The following is an 11,791-nucleotide window of genomic DNA, read 5'->3' as shown; positions in this document are numbered from 1 at the left end:
TATTGGGGGATTTCAATTATCCGCTGTAATGTATAGCGTCTAATTGATCCCCTGGGGCTATCCAATTAGCACTTAACGTATATGTAGTTTTGGGTCTAAGCAGAGCCGAAAAGATATATGCGATAATTAGCCTGTCTCGTTGCCACAAGCCCCAGAGAGATTTCGACTCAAACAGAGCCGAAATCTCTCCCACTGACATCACTCGTGATGTCAGTGGGGCCGGCCCCAAACAGGGGCGTTCACATGGGAACACCTCCGTTTGGACAGCCACTCCCCCGGCCCGCCCACCAAAGGGGGCATGCTATCACTCAACATCGACAGCACGCCCCCTTTGTTACAAGACCCGGAGTGACGGATTACCCGTCGCTATCCGGGTATCGCGCTTGCGCACGATGGAGCTGGCTCCGTTGTGCGCATGCGCACTGGCCCACCATCGACCTGGTTGCGAGTACACAGCGCTCGCGACCAGGTCAGAATCAGGCCCTGTGTCTGTAAATCCACACAATGTTGCAATATTCTCCAATAGCTGGTAAAAATGAGAGCTTTGATTTAAATGTACAAAAAACAAAGAGCCAAGAAGGGCTAGTTGCTAGGGCACTCTTAAATCAAATTTAATAAAATGTAACCTTTATTAGTAATTATTAAAAAGCTGCGGATCTCCTCATTTTAATAGAATAAATGGATACGGCGAAATAAATATTCAAATAATTCAGGGTAATCATGCTCCTTTAAATTCTTGATTATTTATTCACATCATACAGGAGTTTTGTACCCGTGGTGATCCTGAAATCAACATAAACCAAATCAAATGTAATCACTTATGTCCCTCCCATTATACACTTAGTCCCATTCTGCTCCTAAATATTACCTACAACACCAAATATTCCCTGGTGGTATCCCATCCAAGTACTAATCAGGCCCAATACTGTATACTGTAGCTTCCAAGATCAGACGAGATTGGGCATATTCAGTAAGGTATGGTTGTATGACTATATAAACAGGAAATTGGGGGTCCTGGTGTAATATAGTTAAGGGCATTATGTAGGACTAACTCAGTATGAGAAGTCCACTTTGATTAAACAATGGACATAAATTCAAAACAAAGTATTGCACCAGCATACTTTGATTAATGTATAAATTGGTTATGTTACCTTCTAAAGTATGTATAGCCATATAAACAGATAATCTAAATGCAGGTATAAGTAATGTCAGTCTAGTAGTGCCTGGGGATAATCATATCACATGTAAATGGCATTTATATAGTATTCATATTATTGTACATGAGTATGCAAATCCCATATGCTTCGGTAGGGATGGTGCTAATTTATTATCCCCTAGAGCACTTAGCAGACACCATACATTTTAACCAAACAATACATAGCATAATTTGTATTATTAACATGAAATACGGATGTACATTTAATAAGTCTTCACATGGACACAACACACAGAGTGCTAATTAAAAAGAAAAAAAGAAAGCGAAATGTATTGCTAGTGTCCGTTCTCCTAAGTCACCGGGGTAGAGACCGGGCGCCAGTCAAGTCCTCATATAGGGATTGTACTAATCAGTATTCCCCTGGAACGTTTAATAGATAGCATACATTGCTGCCAAGTAATATAGTTGTACACAGTGTGTTTTGCTATATTTACAATGGATACAAGTGTATCTCAAAATCACACTGTGATAGTAAAAAATAGCCAAATAGGTTATTCAAAACTAGCCCTTCTTGGCTCTTTGTTTTTTGTACATGTTATATTGGGCTTTGGGAGCACCACCAACAACATGTTATGTCACAATCTCTAAATACAAAATGAAATATGGTTGATTGTAAATTAATGCTGCAATAATATATGGTTCTGTGTGGTACCAACCCCCCCCCCATTTTTGCAAAGCTCTGATTTAAATGTCAGCCTTTAGTCAATTCTCCTTACGAACAAAAAAAAAGAAGTTTAATGGTGGCACATAAAAAATTATTATGTCAATAGTCCAACTATATAGATCTCTGTAGGGAAGTCAGTTCATATATATTTGTAAATAAATATGGCTGCAAAGGAAAATCACCTCAGTAGTAATCACTACTGTATTGTACCGCTGCCGCTACAGTATGAAGTATGCACCAGACTGTATAGGCATTGGAGGGTGAGGAAATCAAAGCTCCCTCATCTCCTATGGTACTCCAGCCAGTCAGCAAAAGATGGTATCCCCAGTGAGTTAGGTCACGTCGGCCATTCAGAGAGAGAATCTGTGTGCAGCTAATCTTAATCTCCAGTGAGTTTCTAACAGCTGCACAATTCAAAACAGGAGGCGGCTTCACTGCTAAGAGGTGCTGCTGATGGAGGCAAGCACCTGTAGCCTTCAATACTCCCAAGAGCTATTCGTTTTTTTATGTGTAATAAATCCAGGGTTAAAATACATGGGAAATTTTCCCGGATTCTATGTGTTAACTCCTGATAACAGATAATTTATTGGGCGAGGAATAACAGCTGCAATTGAATAGACCTGGGTGTTAAAGCCCTAGGCTAATACCCCCCATGATAAATTATCAGGGCTAATTGAATTCCCCCCTTATAATGCAAAGATCCACATTAGCACAAAAATATACTCTATTGATAATTATCTATAAAATGTATTTTGGAATATAGCAGTAGTATCTCTCTACAAACTATAGGTGATCACCTTCAAGTATTGTAAATAAATGTTGTTATATACTGTATGAATTAAAAATATATATTTATAGATATGTTTATACTATAGATGGTTAAAATCTTGTAATATAATTAGCTGGATGATTTGAATGTTTCATGTGATCTTATGGTGTCCGTCCTTTACCAGCCACATATGGTTTCCTCCTGGACAGGGTCTCTCTGGCTGAGCTCTTGTCAGCATGGCTGTCACTTCCTCATCTATGCTGCACCTTTCATGGTCGGTGGGCAGATCATCTATAGTGGGTGGTCCAAATAGTTTCATTCAGCCAGCAGGCATAAACTTCCTCAGGGATGCAGTGTGGCATTTATCCAGTCAATCTTTATATACAGCACAGTGTTAAACAAAAAATGGGGTGGTCCACAAGAACTATCCCAATATTATGCTCTAAATATGATGTCTTCTACTCCGATATGTAGCTCCCTCCACTCTTGGGGACTAAACCACAGGATATGTTTCAATCAATTTGGAAGCATAAATCATACACCACGGTTATAACTCACCAAAAATCAGTATGTGCCATTTCTTGAAAGGTTTCTTTGTTACTTCACACCACACTTTCTCCCTCCTAAATAGATAAACTCTTCACACAGGTACCCGACATATAGACAGAGAATCACCTAGAAACCACTTGGTTTGTGCACATTAAGTTTTCTTTTCTTTTCTTGAGACCATCTAAGATGACGTCTTTCATCTAGAGTTTATCTATTTAGGAGAGAAAAACTGTGGAGTGAAGTAACAAAGAAACCTTTCAAGGAACGGCACTTACTGATTTCTGGTGATGCTATCCATGGTGTAAGATTTATGCTTCCAAATTGATTGAAAAAGTCTACAGATGATGAAACATCTCCTGTGGTTTAGTCCCTAATGAGTGGAGGGAGCTACATATCGGAGTAGAAGACATCATATTTACTTAATAAAATGTTATGTCATGGACCTTGTAATATGCTGTGATGTCTTGTGTACCCAACTTAAGAAGCATTTGTCACACCTACGTGTATGTGTGTTTCTGTGTACATTTTAGACTTTGCTAGGATGGGCTCCTACTGGAGCCTTTGTTCCTGCAAGGAAATATTGGTACATCCCCATGATAATTAATTTCTTGTTTCACAAACCTCTGGTGGATAATGTGGATGTTGGCCATACACATGGAGTTTGCATATACCCTGAACTGAGGCACATAATCTAAAATATTCATGGATTTCACCAAGGCCCCCCACAAGTGGATTTGGGATTCGCTGCAACCAATGCAAACTGTGGCCTTCAGTCTGGGTTTCAAGGTACAGACTGATGGTATAAATGACCTGAGGTAAGGTGGAGACAGGTTATTTTGGGGTGAACTGGAGTGTGGTCATCAGGAATGGGTCAGACCCAGTCCACTAAATGCGGTATCAGGGTGCGAGCAGAAATAAGGTAAAATGGAATAGTCAGAACCAGGTAATCACTAGAAACTTGCACTGAGAGCAAATTCTGGAGCTAGATATGGAGTTTAATACTCTAGCATTGAATATCACCCAGAGACTTCCTTTTATAGGGAGGAATTTGAATTTGGTGCCATGATGTCATGTTTGGCACCCCTGTAGTTGTAAATTCTAGGCAGAACAGTATGTGTACCCTTATGGAGCACATAGCTGCCTGGAGAAGCCTGAGGAGAGTTGGACATACTGCCAGTCCTTTTTACCAGCTAGGAAGAGACTCTCCGACAATGAGGGCAGCTCATTGCGTGACTGCTGGTTGGCTCTCAACAGAACCACCATGGCCCTGGAAGACCAGTGCTGTTGGACCAGGTAAGTGAGAACCAGGTTCCAGTGCACTGTGAGAACATGGAAATAAGAAGCTAACATAATCAGGCAAAAAATTTTTGTCTTGATATCTTGGTCCCATTGTTTCCATAGACTCTGCTGTCTCAGTCTCTTTCAGAACCATAGCCTCTCACCTGCATGTTTCTACTTGAGCCTTGCTCAGTTCTTCTACCATGATGCTTGCCTGTCAGCTGCAGGCTACTATATATCTATTTACATAGCTATCTTCTCAGACCTGGCTAGACTTTTTTTCAGGTCTCCTGCCTACTCACAATGGTCTCACTGAGCCCTTTCCTGAGCTGCCCATACAACACACACTTTTTACATTGTGTGGAATAATCCTGGACTCCAGTGCCTGAACATATGGCTAACTAGTGTCCCATCTACAGTTCTAAGCTTGGAGTAGTCAAAGATAAAAATTCCATAGAGGGACCAGGCTTCCATGTCAGCTAACCACTTAATAATGACAGGAGAGAAACACTCAGCATGTAACCATCAATGTTATTGTTACAGTAACACACTAGATTCGAACCATGTTTAAAATACTTAAAAAAAAATACATAAGTAAAATCACTTGATCTGTATCTTGATCTACTCTAAAGTAATTCACGATTAATCTGTACATCCTACTCATCCACTGAACCTTGTGTTAAAGGAATAAGCTGTAGAGCCAAGAAGAAACTCAGCACCTGGGGCATCCCCAGAGCCACTGGGTGGCTATGGAATTGCTGTCTAGGGTGCATGCAAAATATAGGTACAGTACCAGTGGGGCAACAACAGTGCACACTTCAAGACCTTGCACCCTGGGCAATGGCACCACTCACATGCTCCTAATAATGTCCCTGATGAGCAGAAACTTTATGAAAAGTCTCATAAACATTCTTCTGTGTTCTGATTGTAACTTTAAACAAACATTTAATGGGTCAAATTCACACCTATTCATACAAATTTGTGTTTATCTGATTGGTAGACTATCGAATTAAAAGTTATAAAGTGTTTTTCTTAAATTCTGTGTTTGATACAATTGATTTTGATCTATAATTGTTGCTCAACTTTGATACCACCACGGAACTCTCACATGCCCCTGGTATGAAATGAACAAATAAACATCAATGTAAAGAGGATATGTTGTAAAAAACAAACGGCTGATGAACAAAGAAACAAATAGTGTTGAGCAATGTCTCATTATTGATTAATGTTCCTTCACAGCGCCTGTAACACCCACCAGTTCATCAAAAAAGGTGACTTTTAACTATTGAACAGTAGATCACTTTTATCATTCCTTTAGTAACATGCTCATAAATCTTCCAGGTATACATTTGATAACTGTCTTGCCATATGCTGTAGTTATGGCCTTGTCATCAATCAGACAATAACTAGAAAATTGAAAATACTGATGTGAACATATTGCTAGATACAAAACAGGTACACAGTCTTTTCTTCCTTTTTTCATTAAATAAAAAGTATAAAAGCCCAAAAATGTATTTATGTTGTAAACAGCTAAAGTAGATACATATTACATTTATAAGCATGCTGAATACAATTGTTTAGTTATCAGAAATATATCTTTGTTTACGAAACTGTAGATTAAGTAGCATATTCACCCAAAGAGGGCATACTTGCATATAAACGTAGAATGCTTTGCTGACCAAAGTATCCTTTCCTGATCTTGTTATGCAAGGAATATGAGCCCACATACACAGTATCTATACTGTACATAATGTATGTATAGATTCTATACATACTGCAAAGAGACAATATTTTATGTGAGTGCATATGAACAATATACACACAATGTATACCATACATACATTGAAAATATAACATAATTTACAATACAATAAAACAACCAAAATGTTTATATAGCGTGTGTTTCAATTCCTGACTCAGCTGGATTCTTTGCAATCCTCAAACCTCTGAACTTTTGCCTCACATCCTCTTCAGACCTTCGCACATGCCACTTAGCTCACTTCACATACCCCTTACATTCACATCATAACTCCCCCATTCTGTCAGAACTTCCGATGTGCCCCTTACATGTCTATCAGACTCTCTACATGCTATCAGAACTCCTGACATGCCCCATACATCAGATATCAATGCATGCCACTAACATATCCAGTTGAGCTCCCCACATGTCCCTCACATGAACATCATACCTACCCACATGAGCTTCAGTCTGTCCCTCCACGCATGCCTCCTATATGCCTTCTCTTACCTCTAATGCTGGTAACATCATAGGAAGGAGGAAAAGCACACTAGGCCCCCTTGGAAGATGGATGCACTGGCCTCATCATACCCAGAAAAAAGCACTTCTATGCCCCTGTTTTCTAAAATGGACAACCTCCCTATACAATAATGGTCACAGCCTATCAAACATGCTGCTGCCTTTCTAACATCGCAGCACATGTGAACTGTGCAGTCCACCCATTTCAACTGTATGGTATGGAACTGAGTGCATGCTGAGAAATTAACAAAATTGACAAGATGTTGTCAATATCTCAGCAAATGATATCTGTGAGGAGTAAAGGTGGATGAAGATGAGGTTGCAATGGTGATGCTGCAGAATTTAATGTCTGAATTACATTTCTAGTGACTCCCATGTGACTATAAACCTGATTTAGAGATTGAGACAGTTAGCACCACTGCTGCACTTTTTTTTACACAGGGGCTGTTCTAAAATATGCAAAATCCATAGGAGGTGTCTTTAGTTAAAAGATGCCCAATGCTGGCTTCTGTGATCCACTGCTGTTTCTGAGTCAGATCAACTGTGTGACCATCAGACATCTGAGTAACCCTCAGGTTACTTAGGATGTCCAGTAAGTTCATGCAGCTCGGGCCAGTGAAGCTGCTTCCAAGACGCAGCCACTGACTTTTGGAATGCCAAGAAAATGAAGCCAGCCGACCCCTGTCACCACTCCATTGCCATTACCAAACACCAGCAGCATGTCAATAATGCTGCAGCATTTGGGCTGCACAAGCAACACATTGCAACCTAACATCTGTAGATGCGCAGTGCAGCTTCTGCAGGTCTAAAAACATCAGAGATGTGCATTAACATCAGTTTCACATACTTCTTTGAATTAGGCCCAAAGCTGCCAATAGATATAGGGCTAAACCTCTGCAATTTCTGAGAATTCTGCTTTACTCACAGATGACACTAAGCAAAAAATGCAGATTCCAAGTGGCACGCAGAAGGAGCATGATAAAAGAAACAAGTCAGCTTTAAATGTCATAAACAGTCACAGGAAGATATTCTGGTACATGGACTTGGGAGACACAAGACATCTCAGTTGCAATGAATGGTTTATATCACTGAGCATGTGTGACCTTATAACAGTCAGAGGGTTTAGAGGCATAGTCCTTATAGCCAGTCAGGACAATCACGCCTGTGCATGATAGAACAGTGAGTATGCCAACTGTATTATTGTGGATATCAAGGCCGCCAGCAGGGGTGACTGCCGATTCTTGATTCCTGGACCCGGACAGAGAGAGGTGCCCACCAGGGGTGGACTTACAGGCAATCAGGGGCAGGCTAGGCTGGGGGCAGAGTGCCATGAATGATTCTGGGTTGCCTCCTCCCTGGCTTCTCTGGGCTGTAACATGAGTAAGAGTTCTGGCAGGCTGAGGGGCTAACAGAAAATGGCTGCCTCCATAGAAAGCTAAGGAAAGATTGCTGCCATTGACCAATGGGGCTCTAGGTTTCCTTTCCCAGAATTCCAAGGGGCTGTATAGTGCAAATGGGTGGGGCTTATTGGGGGAAAGAAGAAGCTAAATAGGTGAGGGGAGCTATAGTACTATGTGTGACATAATGTGACCCTCAAAATCTATAAGCAGAAGAAGTGCAAGTAACATGGGACATCACCATAATGAGATGAATGAGAAGCATATAACCTCCTTGTTTTTTAGCACCTACACTTAACTTCAAATGTTATCAGTAATGTAATAAATCTGTAAGTGTGGGGAAGGGTCACTGACAGGCAGAGAGGTGTGTGCATGTGTCGGGAGGAGGGTCACTGACAGGCAGAGGGGAATGTGTGTGTGGAGGGATCACTGACAGGCAGAGGGGAGTGTGTGGTGTGGAGGGGTGTCACTGGCAGACAGGTGAATGTGTGTGAGGACTAGACATGGACAGAGAGAAATGTGTGTGTCTATGTGTATATGGGGCAGTCACTGTACAGAGAGGAATGTGGGGGGATTGCTGGGAGAGATCACAGAGAAAGAGGGATTGCTGAGTGAAAGGGGTTTATGGAGGGGATTGCTGAGAGAGCCCGGAATATGGAGGGGATCACTGAGAGAGAGCAAATGTGGAAGGGATTGCTGAGGAAGGGGAATGTGGGGGGGATCGCTGAGAGAGAGAGAGGAGAATGTGGAGTGGAACACTGAGAGAGAGTGGTGAATGTGGAGGGGATCACTGAGAGGGTGGGGAATGTGGAGAGGATTGCTGAGAGAGAGAGAGAGGGGGTGAATATGGAGGGGATCGCTGAGAGAGAGGGGAATTTGTATGGGATTGCTGAGGGAGAAGGGAATGTGAAGGTGATCACAGAGAGAGAGAGAGAGAGAGAAAGGAACGTGGGGGGTCACTAAGAGAGAGAGGAATATATGGGGTTGTCACTAAGAGAAGGGGGAATCACTGAGAGAGAGGGAAATGTAGGGGGATTACAATGTGAAATGTGTGGGGGTGGATTGTGGCTGCCTGGTACAATAAAGTTTTTTTCTTTTCTTATTGATACAAGGCACATGTTATGTCATGACATCACGTGAGCCTTACAACTGACAGAGGAACCTGCCACAGTGTGAAGAGGAGCAGCCAGAAGACACAGGAGAATGTAAGTGTTTGTGGGCTGTAAGGGGCTGCATGCAGTGGCTGGCTGGAGAGACAGAAGGTGTGCAGGAGAGACAGAAGGGGTGCTGGCTGGGGAGACACTGTGGGGTTGGAGTTGCAGAAACACAGGGGTGGGCAGCCTATTTTCTCATTTCTGGGCACCACAATTTCTGATGGCAGCCTTGGTGGAGAGAGAGCATACTATGCTGAGAGATGCTGGTCTAGAATAGTGTTTTTAGGTTGAAGCAGAATCTACCGCAGCATACTTAAAGAACTGTGCACTCACAGTAGCTGTGAAAAATAAAACACAACTAGAGGCGTGGTTTGCAAATAAGCCTCATCTTAGGGTGTTTGGGTGCAGAGCATATGCACACATACCTAAGGAGAAAATATGTAAGCTGGACCCCAAGTCAGTAGATTGTATCAAGCTTGGATACTGCAAAGAGAGAAAAAGAATAAAGAATATGGGACATAATGAAAAGCTTATAAAATTCAGAGAATAAGCGGTAAATTTACTAAAGATTGATTTCGGCTCTATGGTGTATTTATAGGTGATTTTAAGTCAATTTTGCAAGTCAGAGATTTGTTAAAGGCAATATCGACTATAAAATCACCTATGATAGACCATCGTCCAAACATCGACCAAGCATTGGTACTTTTCCCATAGAAGACTACAGGATCCCCTCATTTACTAACAGTTGTATTAGAAATCAACTTAAAATTACTTCCAATCCAACTTTAAATGCTCCCATACAATAGACCTGTTTGAGATAGTTGAGGTAGGAGAAGCATGCACAGATCACTGTGATCCAAGCATGCTTTTTAGATCTTTAACTAGTCCTAGAACTTTTGGCCTGGGCTGATCCTGGAAAATTGGGGGAAAAACTGACCTGGAGTTCCTCCTAGTTTCCATCTACTAGCACCAGGTAGAATTAGCCGGGGGCTGTAATGCCATAGCTGGAAGACACACAGCATGGAGTTCCCCTGCCAAAGCATTATGCAGTCTTATGTACTGCTTGCTGCATGAATTTTGGATGTGACTCCTGCTGAATACAGACACCGGACTAAGGGCCTGATTCAGAGACAGAGCGCTCGCTCTGAATCAGGTCCGGATTTTTTTTTTTTAGAACGGCCTCATGGCCACTCACATAGCTGTACAGCTATCCAACAGCTACAGCGAGCGGCCATGATGATGGTCACCATGGTCAAGACCATGGCGACCATCAGGCTTGCAATGAGACCCTTGTGATAGGATCTCATGGCCACAAGCCCCAGAGAGATTTCGGCCCTAACAGCCGGAATCTCTCCACTGACATCACTCGTGATGTCAGTAGGGCTGCCCCCAAATGACAGGCGTTCTCATGGGAACACCTCCATTTGGGCAGCCACCCCCTGGCCCGAACATCGACAGCTCGCCCCCTTTGTTGCAAGACCCAGAACGACGGAGTGCCCGTTGCTAGCCGGGTCTCGCGCATGCGCATGATGGATCCGGCTCCGTCGTGCACATGCGCTGTGGGCTACCATTGACCCAGTTACGAGTGCTCAGCTGGTGGATTATCTGTTGTTAGCAGGCACACAGAGTAGTATTTCAAGTTGAAAGATTTAGAGCCTACACATCACCTGTTAGGCTTAAGAATCTTACAAAACATGACTGAAGGAACTGTCAAAATTGATTTACAAGAAAAGAATAAAAATTCAATAAAAATTATTGTTCAAAAATAAAATTGATTTACAGGGATATATTGAAGCTATACTTACTGTATGCAATGATAGATGCAAAATTAGTCAGTACTCCCATTGACAAAAGCACTAAACTCACAAAAACCATGTCCCTAATAAGTGAGGCAAAGACAGAGAACAATTAAAAAGTTCATTATCAGAGTGTTGTTGGAAGTCTGATGTATGCAAGCATAGGACCTTGCCCAGACATTTCATATGCAGAAAGCTAAGTAAGTCAATTTGTCATTAATACTGGGAATCAACACTGAATTGCATTTAAAGGAATCCTAAAATATCTAAAGGGTTAAACTTAATTGAAATTAAAGTTTTTAGAATCTGGGAACTCTGCATTGAAATCTTTCTGTGATGCAGACTGGGGATCACATGAGAATGACTGTCATTCATACACAGGATATCTGTACTGGCAGGTGCAGCCATCAGCTTGGCAAGCAGATGGCAACACATGGTTGCCCTATCCACTATTGAGGCAGAGTACATGGCACTTACAGAAACTGCCAAGGAATACTTTAAAAGTAGTTTAAAAGAGACTTTGGGGTACATTTACTGCAGTTCAATGTTAATTAAAATCAACCAAAATCGAACAATGTCGATGCAGTGTTTCTGGGGCCAAATCATAAATTTACTAACAGACAATTTTTTATTGATTTTTTTAAGTATTAGTAAATGTATGATTCAGTCTCAGAAACACAACATCTATGTTCCTTGACTTTAAATCGATCT

General features: G+C 41.7%; 1 pseudogene; it reads right to left on the bottom strand.

Annotated features, from left to right (window-relative positions):
• Positions 1-865: 865 nt before the first annotated feature.
• LOC148538696 (5S ribosomal RNA) lies at positions 866-989 on the bottom strand (annotated as a pseudogene).
• Positions 990-11,791: the final 10,802 nt, after the last annotated feature.

Source organism: Taudactylus pleione, unplaced genomic scaffold (genome assembly GCF_031769625.1).
Source record: "Taudactylus pleione unplaced genomic scaffold, aTauple2 ptg000037l, whole genome shotgun sequence".
Classification (NCBI taxonomy): domain Eukaryota; kingdom Metazoa; phylum Chordata; class Amphibia; order Anura; family Myobatrachidae; genus Taudactylus; species Taudactylus pleione.
This window is presented reverse-complemented; position numbering and strand designations above follow the sequence as displayed.